The sequence below is a fragment of the Panthera leo genome, chromosome B2, assembly GCF_018350215.1.
Source record: "Panthera leo isolate Ple1 chromosome B2, P.leo_Ple1_pat1.1, whole genome shotgun sequence".
NCBI lineage: Eukaryota > Metazoa > Chordata > Mammalia > Carnivora > Felidae > Panthera > Panthera leo.
The window spans coordinates 45,127,566-45,138,821 of NC_056683.1; the positions used below are offsets into that span (position 1 = coordinate 45,127,566).

Here is an 11,256-nt window from a genome sequence, read left to right on the forward strand (position 1 = left end):
ATTCACACTTCTAATTCTTGCATTCCTGAAATTTTTGTTGTCGCTATAAAACAGTGAGGCATGTCTGAGAATGGTTGTAAGTTAGCCTGAGTGTATTTAAAGGGGGGTATTTGCACAGCTCTACATGACTGCTGCCTCTCTTCTCTCTCTAATTCCCCATCCCAGGACATGATATCAATAATATCCCCACACATCCTACTGTGGCCCCTCTCGTTCCCTAGTGTTGAAAGATCAAGGAATTATCGTAAACACCACCTGTGAGAGGCTTCAGGGATAATGCAGAAGTTAATTCACTTTTGAGGTAATGTCTGAGAGACAGAGATGTAGAAACAGAGAGACGGGAGTTACAGGGGAAACAGAAATACAGAGACACCGAGGGGCGTGGTGACTCTGGGTCGTAAGAGAGCCACCCAGACATGTGGACATGTGCAGGCAAGTCTTCCAATCCTCTGTGTCCAGGTCTCTATAGATCTAGAGAGAGAAGATCAGACAGAAAGATGGAGACACCCACAACAGGATGCCCACATTTGCGGTGAGTCAGAGAGATACAGAGAGAAGCCAACGGTTACAGAGAGAGACCCAGAAAACACAGAAAGAAACAGAAACATACACAGAGACTGAGGCTCACTCAGAGACACACATAGAGTGACAGCGACAGAAATGAGGACAGATGCAGAGAGAGGCATTCAGATACATAGACAGAGACCCTCCCCTCCCCCCATCCCAATACCTCCTGGCTCCCATGAGCCTCTGTGGCTGAGACCTTCGGTGGCAGCCCAGGGCCTTGTACAAAGAAAGGGGTCTTTTCCAAGAGGAAAGCAATCGGTCCTGCTTACAGAAAGACAAGGTTTGTATCTCAGCATTTGTAGGCTGTGGAAAACCAGCCTGTTCCCTGGATTCCAGAGTGACTTAAAAGAAAGAGACTCTCCATTTGCCAAGGAGGCTCTACCCAAAGGGGCTTACTGTTCCAGAAAGAGTGAGCCTGTAGTGTAGTTGCTGTGAGGCTTTTGGGTCTTGCCACCTGTTCATTAAAGTTGTGGTTTTCTGTTCTTGACAAGGTCGTACATCCCGGGAATGGCAGAGCCCCAGGAAAAATGTGCTTACTCCTGTCTTCTTGCCTCTGGGGAGTATGAAGGAAGCCTCCCATGCTGTGGTGCTGATGGAGGAAGATGTGAAGTGTGGGGAGGGTGGAAGACCCCTCTGTCCAAGCTGCTCTGTGATGCTGAACATTTCTCCCCACCAACTCTCAATGTATATATACGCCATGCCGGGCGTCCACAACGGGACAGAAAGACACAGTGGGCCGCAGCAGAGCCTTGGTCTTGTGGAGCCTCCAGCTCCATGCTGTTGGGTCATGTTTATCCTCAGGAAGAGAGTCTGGTTCATCTTGGCAAAGGTGGCCTAGGATGTCACCTGGCTGGATTCTGTGCGTTGCCAAGGGAGGGGCCCTCATGAATAGCCACCAACAGTTGGGCTGACTCTAAGTAGGTCATGGCTGGTTCTTTGTACGAAAGGAATCCAACTGCCAGCACAGTCCACCTGTCCAAATTTAAATTGATTACACGGTTAGCCTGGCTTGGGCTTAGAGGCAACTTGGCCGTGAGACAAGTGAAAAACATAGAGCTTTTGAACCAGAAAGATGCTCATTGTAAGTTAAGGAGACTGGAGCCTGGAGTGATGGACCACAGCTAATCAAGGCTCAAGCCAGAGCTAGAAACCCAAGTCTGCAGGCTCCCAGCTCTGGACTCATGTCATCTGAAGACATGGAGCCACTGAGGGACGCTGTCAACTCTGATGATGTAAGATTAACCCTCACCAACAATATGTGATGTGATGAGGAAGAGGAACCATCATATTTCAAGTAGAGAGCTGCTCATCTTCTTAATGTTGTATGTAAACAAATTTGACATTCAAACAAATAGAGAAGTACAATAGATAGAAGCCCCTTCAGAGGGAAAAAGAAAGCTCCTTTATAAAGCAAGCACCCAGGCTGATGCATGAGACCAACATGAGTGGATAAAGGAAAAGGAAGCAGCGAGTAGCCCCTAATTATCCTACCACAAAGCCAGTGTTAATGATGTTATATTACAAATGGGAAAATGAGACTCACTTGTGAATGAGTAGGGGTCTCTCTCCATCTTTCTTTTTTTACTGTAAAAAACCTTCTCTAAGTAAGGAAGCTTGAAAAAAACAAAAAATACAATAAAGAAGTCAATCCAAAGGGAGAAAAATACACCAACCTGGAGAATAAGTTATCTTTCCAGTGGCATGGCTTATCTTGTGATAATAATCGCATTTTTCTCAAATGAAGACAGAAAGGAATTTTAATTTGGCATTTCCTGGTATTTCTGTAGAGTCGCTCCAAGGGAAGGGAGTGGGGCAGGCATAGTCCTGGTTTTCGTAACACAAAGATCTCAGTACCAAGAAACGTGACTTACCCAGAGCCAAGGTATTGAAGCGAGGACAGAAGCTCATGAAACTGGATAGTTCTAGAATTAGAAATCTGGATAAACTTTAGAAAAGGCGGAGTCCAATGGCCTCATCTTGCAGATGGGAACGCTGAACACTAGAGAGAGAGAGAGATTGGTCTTCCGTCAGTATTATGTGTTAAGCACTTGACGGTCACATCTAATATGAGAGCACATTCTGCTCCAAGGTGCTCACTTCCTAGGATGGGACGGCCGTAATGAAGATATTCTGTCTTGGGATTCTTTTTAACCAGGAAAGCGCCCATGGATGCTAACAGAGAAACTCCAGGAGTTTTTGGAGCTCCCTTGAAAAAACGTGTGCCTTCGCTCCTATAGCCCACAACCTGGTCTGCCCCCTCCTGAAAGGTGTCGGTGAACCGCATGTTTAGGTTGACTTTGAAAGACCCTGAGTGGAGATATTTTCAATGTCCTACTCACACCTCATGGAGGAAGGGGCTTGGTCAGGTGGCTCAAGGACAGATTGGTGCTAAGAGTGTCTAAGGCAGATTCATTGCTAGACACTCGATACATGGTGATCCTTGGGAAAGTTATTTAAATTCCTTAGATTTTGATTCTCTCATTCATAAATTGAACACAGTAGAGTCTACCTCATAGGGGTGTTGTATAGACTAAATGAATAAGTGTAGATAAAATACTTAGAATAGTACTTGGCCATTGTAATGTCAGCTGTTTAATTTTATTAGAGTACCTGTGAATTCACGGACACACACAACACACACAAACCCAAGCAAACACACAACCGTGGCCCTTTGCATGAGTCTGGAGATAGACAGTCTCATGGAAGTTAGCTCACTGACTTCTCAATAAAAGAATGAAGCATTTGATTCGGTCTGTTCAACATCGAGGGTATCGGCCAGCAAAATCTGCCGAGCTTACCATTAGGCTATTCTTTCATTCAGTGTTACCGTGGTGGTTGAAACAGAGTCCCCTGACTGAGAAAGAGTATACATCATGGGTTTCTACTGAGGGTGCACCATGTCTGAGCTCTGCTTTACTTTTTGCCTTCTCTGTGAACTCTTCCCTGAAGAGTCCAGCCAGAAGTGCTGGTTGTCCTCACCTGATTTCCTATAATATTTATAATCTGTGCCGTGCACTTTAGATTTAGTATTTATTGTTTTATTGTTTGTTTACTTTTAGCCTTTCGGTGTACATATATTTTCTCTCTCAGATAATTCTGTAAACCTGGGGGGACAGCATTACTCACTTTATTTACTCACTATGTTACTCCCTTCTGCACGCCCAAAGTGCAGAGCAAAGCGTCTTACACATAGAACGTGTTCAATAAAGTCCTTTGATTACACAACCAAAGGTTTGATGATACTGGCTTTTCTGATTCCCAATGACCCGGTGCTTAATTAGCAACCTCGGTAGAAATGACCTATTTTCACCTATTTCATGGCCTCCTTAATCTTCACTATGGCAAAAAGATGTAACCAAACTGTCTTTCCCTTATTTCTCCTTACTGTCAACATTTCCCCCATAATATTTAAATGCAGGTTTGCGTTAGATTTTCTGGCTGAGAAGGTATGTAAATAGAAGGCACTAGAATTGGGATGTGTGGGTTTTGGTGGTGAAGAAAAGCCAAATTGTCTATCCTGTCGGAAGTCAAACCATGTGACGTTTCCTGCAAGTGGAGACTGTACCTTCTGTGTCTGAATTTCCCATGGCCGTGGCCCGAGGCTCAGTAACAACTGTTGGCCCGGTTATTAAAAAAGTAAAACAGGGGTGCCTGGGTGGCTCAGTTGGGTAAGCATCTGACTTTGGCTCAGGTTTGTGAGTTCGAGCCCCACGTCAGGCTCTGTGCCTTTGGATTCTTTGGATTCTGTGTCTCCCTCTCTCTCTGACCCTCCCCCACTCGCACTCTGTGTCTTTCTCTCTCTCAAAAGTAAATAAACATTTAAAAAGTAAATAAGTAAAACAAAAATCTCTTTGGCATAAGGTAGGGATTAGATCATGATTTACCCATCCATTTCCTAGCCAGTTTTCCCCCACGTTCACCATCAATACAGGCAAAAATGTGACAGCCTTCTAGAATCATCTACAAGAGTGGCACAACTTTGCCTTCTGTCCCCTGTGTTCTAATTACACCAGTGCAGTAGATGCAACACAGCCTCATGTGATCATCCGAGATAAAGATGAGGCATTAAAGCACAAACAAGTGACTCATTTTAATGGATTTGCTTCAGACGAGAGAAACCTGTAATTTCTCTTAGGCGTGCTTGATGCACCCATTGTGGAGTGAATCACACACTTACACAAGCCTTGAAACCCTGGGCGGTTTTACTTCTCAGATAGGCTTCTCACAACAGGTGGCTGTTTTGCACCGGGGCCTCTTGGATTTCCCTTTCAAAAATGGAGAAGAGAGATCACAGCCACTGAAGGGGGGACCATGAGAGGTGCAAAGGCAGGCACGCATGATGGTGGGGCACAGCGGTGGGGAGCTCAGTGCCGACTTCCCTGCTGGGCTGCTAGATTTCCTGGATGCGGTGAGTACACATGTCACAACAAAATCTTTCTCCTACCGAAGACCGGACTGTTTTGGCATGCATTCCGGGATGGGGAAAATGTGTGATTTATGGTGGTATTGTCTGGAATGCTTGATTGCTGCAGGAAACTTCCCTAACATTATTTACAAGTTGGCTAGCTCAAGGTTAACGTATTTCCTAGATCTCTTTTGTGTTTGTTTTTCTTTCAAAAAGCATTTGTCAGGGTCCAGTTGCTCACTCCTAGGAGTGAAAATGCAAAGCACCAGGCGATTAGACTCTCTGTTCTCTGATTGTCCCTTGCTGGATAAAGTGGATGAGCAAAGCAGCTTTCGATTGCCTTCCTTTAGGCTCATTGTAAAGTTGTGTGTGTGTGTGTGTGTGTGTGTGTGTGTGTGTATAAATAAATATATAATTAAGCATTCTTTAGTAGTTTCTTCTTTTAATGGGGCTGATAAAGCTGTCTTTATACCAACTTAAGACATTTCCTTCAGTTACTGCTGAAACCTCTTTGCAAAGGCATCTACCCTTGTTTTGAGTGGTCTATAGTACCTTTGATGACCTATCTTCCTTATATTCTGAGGACAAGTGTGGCCTTTCAAGTGTGCGTCCTAAGGTGCTATTTTGTGTGTGTTGCAGTACTCCAGCGAACTTTCTTCCTGGAACAGAGCAATTGCCCCGTCTGTCAATTACTTTAAAATCATATAAATCTCAAGATAGTTGGCCAGATGCTAGATCCCTTCCGGACTCTGAAATCAAGTGATTCTTGAAACTTAACAGCATCTGAATCCAGACCGCAACTCTCAGAAAAGATACTGGGCTACAAAGAGATGGGCTGGAAGCCATCTAAAATAGGCGGGGATAAGATGCTTCTGATTCTAATAGATCTTTTGTATCTTTCTTTCCTCCAAGGCTCCTTATGAAACAGCTCCTCCATGGCAAGGGACAGCTGGTAAGAGTGACTGAATCCATCTGATTGCTGAGATCAAGAACACGCAAACAACTTGTTTAGCCATCCGACTATATAACCAGAGTTCTAATTACACCAGCGCAGTAGATGGGATGCACGGTTATGAAATTCAGCTGAAGGGAACAAAACACACACACCCCAACATGTGGGTCAGCAGACTCTAAGGTCCTCACCCTCAGTTAACCTTTCTGAACTGGTTCTTCCCATCAAAGGGATTGGCCAAGGAGTGTGAGGTGAGTTGCTGCCTGGAAGGTTAGCCAACAAGTGGGTAGGCCCTCCCTCTCACCTTGGGGTGAAGTTCACGGAGGGGAACCCGTTGGGAAAGGGTCCACTTCGTTTGCAAATATTCCCACCCAGCTCACCTTAGGGTGTTCTGTGTGGAGGGGTTTGAGAGATCACGGCTTTCAGCGTGTTCCTTCCTGGTTGACTGTGGTTACCATTCCCAGGCTGTGCCTTCTTAATTTGCTTTGAGAGTCCTGATGCTAGCCCTTGCACGGCGTGTCCAGGCAGGTCTGGGGTGCCTCCGTTTCATGAGTCATTCCCCACAACCCACCCCATGCTAGTGCATATCAGAAACAAGCCCTAGGACCCAGGCAGACTAATTGTATTATTTAATTCCAAGTCATTCAGAAACTCAGCTCTTAGGACAAGGGAGGTGGGACAGATAGGAGACGGTGTTTCGGAACAGCTGGGGTCCCCTAGGTCTGTTCAAGAAAGTGTTTTGTGAGTTCTGACTGTGGAGACTGGGCAGAAAGGATGGCTGCCTGCCATGCCTGTGGCAGACATCACTAATCTGGCAGGACATTGTTCTTCGCTGCACCTGGATGGGACCTCACCATCCTGTGTCACATAAGGTTCCAGGTAATATAACAAAAAGGTAGGCTAGGAGCATTTCTTTCTTTCTTTTTTTTTTTAATTAAAAAAAGTTTTTTTAATGCGTATTTATTTTTGAGACAGAGAGAGAGAGAGAGAGCAAGCATAAGCAAGGAGGGGCAGAGAGAGAGGGAGACACAGAATCTGATGCAGGCTCCAGGCTCTGTGCTGTCTGCATAGAGCCCGATGCGGGGCTCGAACCCACGAACCGCAAGATCATGACCTGAACCGAAGTTAGATGCTTAACCGACTCAGTCACCCAGGCACCCCTGGCAGCATTTCTACTTAAATCACCAGGTTTCAAAAGCATCTAGAGTTGCAAATATGCTCATCTTCCCCTCTAAGATAGAGAAGTTGCCTTGTGATTTTTAAACAAAAGCTTCAGAAATTGGCATCATTCTCTGCATGGGTCATTCACTGATCCATCCATTTATCCAACACATGTTTATTGGGTATCAATTATGCATCTCACAGTCCGCGGGGTGCTGGGGACAGAGAAGTTATCCTTCTGTGTTCGCCTCCTGACTAATGACAACCTGATTTTTTGGTCCTAATCTGCCAAATGCAGGCTAACTTCTCTCAGGCTCTGGGGCTGGGAGGATCGAGTGTTGTGCTCTGCTAACCCCTTGTCATCAGGGCCTCGATGACACAGTGGTGCGGGAGGCATCTATTGATGTGACTGAGCCACTGGGACTACTGGGTCTAGCTAACTACATTGTCATCAGCCTCTGGGGCCAGCAAAGGCTATTCTCGCTCTCTCTCTTTGAAGTGATGCTCTGTTAGAGCAGAGAGTCTGGCTTCCATTCAATGGCCTAGAATTGCTGTTTATTCTCAAGTGAAAGACAAAAGTGGATGGTAGCTGGTAATTCACGCTTTTATAAGGATGCACAGGGAAAGAGAGGCAGGTTGGGGAAGCAGGGGGGAGGAATTTGGGATGCTACTTTTCTAGAACCTGAGAAGCTGCCAATGCAGGCTGCTTGTTGCTTCCACCTCTGAAATAGGTCATCTTTCAGGCACTTTGGGAACAAGATGCAGGCCTTGTTTCTTCCTAAGCATCAGATGACCCTTTATTTACCTAATTACCATGGAGGCCTCAGGCACAAGTTCTGCATCTTGTTTTCTCCTCCTCTTTTTAATTTAATTATCCATTTCTGAGTCTGCCTTCCCCTTCCTGTGATCATCCCCAACATCTGACTGCCACCCACCCCATCTGTGCCTGCCTTTCCTCAGCTCTCCAGCCGGAGCGTTATGTTTCAGGATAATTCTGACTCTTTTCACTGTTGAAGATGACCTCTCCACCACCTCCTTCTTTCAGGATTCACTGAAGGCTAGGTCTGTTCCTCTCGGCTGCGCTGCTTTGGGTCACGGTGAATGACCTTCTATGAAGGTATTAGCATAGGGACTGGCCTGTGGTAGACGCCCAACAAATGCTCATGGAGCCTGAGTCTGGGTGAATTAACGTGTTCCAAGATGACATATGGTCCTCGAACAACAGCTTTAAATTCCCCCAGAGCACTTGAGATGATAGCGTAAATTTGGTCCAATTGGGATGAAACAGGTCTTTTTGCCACAAGGATACCCAGAAACCGTGTCATGCATATATGTATGTGTGAGGGGTTGGGGGTGCTGGTGCTGGCACGTTCTCCAAACCATTTGACCATGGAACCCCTTGGTGTTTTATGAGACTCGCGTTCCACAGAAACCCACTTCAGGACGCAGTATCCCGGCCAAACGCAATTAACACGAAACTCTGTAGTGTTTGCCTACTAGGAAGAAAACAGGCAGATTTCCTGAAATCACAGAACACTTAAGTCAGTGTATAAAAATGCCTTCAGTGTCAGGTTTTTCTTCCATTCTTTTAAAATTCAACTTTGGTGCCTGCTACGAACTTGGCAGGCAAGCGGGGGATGATGTGTGTCAACCCTAGGCATAAATATGTGTTGTTATAGCGCTATTCTGTCAGAGTTACTGCTCACTATTTTTATGTTCCCCCACCAGGGACTAGGATCTTGATGTAAATAGCCAGTGACAGATCTTCCCAACAAAGTGTTTTCCTGCCGCCATACCCAAGGGGTTTAAAGAGGCAGGGATTTTATGAAAACACACGATTTTGCCGTTAAACTGAACACACTGTTAAACCAGAAGTCAATAAATGGTACGGAGGTAATTTAAGCATACTGGAGATAGAATAACTCTGGATTCTCCAGGTAGGATAGGACCTGGCATTGACTCCAGGCTCTCTTCACTAGGAACTACCAGACCCTTGGGCCAGGCAAGTTGTCCTTGAATAGATTCACACTGGAAAGCTGCCTCTTTCGGTACTGTCCGCGTTTTTGCTGATGTTCTTTTGGACAGTCCACTCGTGTCACATTTAATATTTAGATTTTGTGTCCTTGTTCTTTTCCTCATTATTTCAAGAGGTCACTTATCACATGCAGACACTGTGCTGGGTATTGGAGAAGTACTTTTCATTTGCAGAAAATTTTTAGCTTGGCATTACGCAAAACTCAAAGTTCACTTTAATTAAGTCTTTAGCAATGGTGAATCTCAGAAAGTATGTTTTTTCCATTTTGTCCTATGAAATATCAGCCTCGGATTATGAATTATTCTGGAAATGCTTCTTTTTATTTTTTAAGTCTCCATTTTCAGAGCCGTAAAGCTCTGGCTCATAGTGTTCCGTGCAGAATGCTCTGGATTTTGGCTTCGGCTATCCAAATTGTGATAGGATGGATCCCATTCTACTCTTTCTGGTGAGAAGAGAAACAATCCAGTTGGGGCTAACTTGAAAACATTTATCCATCCGACCCATCCCTGCCAATCAAAATGGACAAAAATAAGAATGCGGTGACTCCTCTTGGGTAACGTTATTAAACATCCCCCCCCTTCCCATTTGTCATAATTGAAGGAAATTTACCATACAATTATCAGACAGAATGGTAGATGGGTTGCGTACATCAGACTATATGAACGTGGTTGATGGAATAGCAAGTTTATCAACCAAAACTCTCCAAACAGCTAGTTGTGCTCAGTTCAAAGTTTATGTTTCTTATGGTCATGCTTGTGATTTCACACTGCATATGGATTGTCTGCTAGTAATTTTTTTCTTAAAAAAATGAATGTATCATTATTTCATAATGTTCCACATAGAGCATAATGATCTACAGAAAAGGCCGTGACTATTGGATCCTTTCCTCTCTGAACACTTTTGGGAGCTGTGGACTTAGAAGTCCTAGCACTGGTTGGGAAAACAGTTTTGGACTTCCTAAATCACATCACATCACATCATTGTGCCAGATGTCTGATTTTCTCCCAGCAAGATTAAGTTTAAAGCAAACTTCTTATATTGAAAACTGTACACAGTAAAATCTTCCTCCTGAAGCCTTAGATAGCAGGCGTTCTTATTTATAAGTGGCCTCCTGTGGGCTTGCCTTCACCCATTTTGCTGTGCATTCCAAACCATGCTCTCCAGGTGGAAGAGAATTGCATTTACTCTCAGCACCAGTCCTATTATTTGACCCTGAATGTAGGTATCTTTTTTCCCCGATGAATGCATCTTGGGAAGGAGATTTCGACAGAATTGTGAAAAATAGGAAAGAGAATAGACCAAAGGGACCACTTCAGTGGGAGAAGTGAACGATTTTCGATTTGATAATGAAAATGAATCTTTTAGTCTGTATTTCTACCTCTAAGATTGTAGGTCACAATCCATTAGAGGTTGTGGAGTCAATTTCGTGGGTGGCAACCAATTCCTGAAAGAATGTCAGGTAGAGTGGAATGCAAGATAAAAATCACAGACATCCAGAGTGTCTTGCTCATAGATGGGAAGGATAAGTAATTTTACATAAAAGTTTTTGAAATATAAAGATTATGTATTTTTCAGTTTTATGTAGGCATCTCTACATATAGGTGTCTGTACACAATGAGTCATGATGTAAGATCTTTTTTTTTTTTTTTATTGTGTCAGGATAAAAAAAATTTTGAAATCCACAAGTATATATGTGAAACATATGGATACTTCTAAGACAACTTATTCTGGTTCTTCTGGTATTTCCTTTTGTGATGACAGTTAAAAATCTACCCTAAACAATATTAATATTGCAAATTGCTTAGTGTATTAATCCACCAATTTGCTGCATACATGAGAACTTCTTTCAACCACTCCTGTAAGATCATGAATTCCACACACATATCCCAACAACTATGCAAATCCATTACCGCACTTTGCCTGTCATTCTGCCATGTTTCCTTTCCCTTGCTCAGACTTGCTCTGCAAGATGACAGTATAAGTCAAAATACTTTCCCTATATGTTCATTGGTTAGGAACTCAAAGAATTTTAAACTCAAAGATAATTTGGAAGCCTTCCTGTAAATGCCTGTGGCTCATCGTCTCATGCAAAGGCTCATTGGAGTCATGAAAGTCCATCTTAGTCTTGACTCCACC

At 44.0% G+C, this 11,256-nt stretch overlaps 1 protein-coding gene across 2 annotated transcripts in view; it reads left to right on the forward strand.

Moving 5' to 3' along the window:
• The window catches only part of ADGRF2 (adhesion G protein-coupled receptor F2), a 41,951-nt gene extending 38,638 nt beyond the window's left edge, over positions 1 to 3,313 (forward strand). For both annotated transcript variants that reach the window (XM_042938998.1, XM_042939000.1), the window contains one exon: positions 1,059 to 3,313. The gene's annotated coding sequence lies outside the window, so the exon portion shown is untranslated. The remainder of the gene's footprint in view (positions 1 to 1,058) is intronic.
• Positions 3,314 to 11,256: the final 7,943 nt, after the last annotated feature.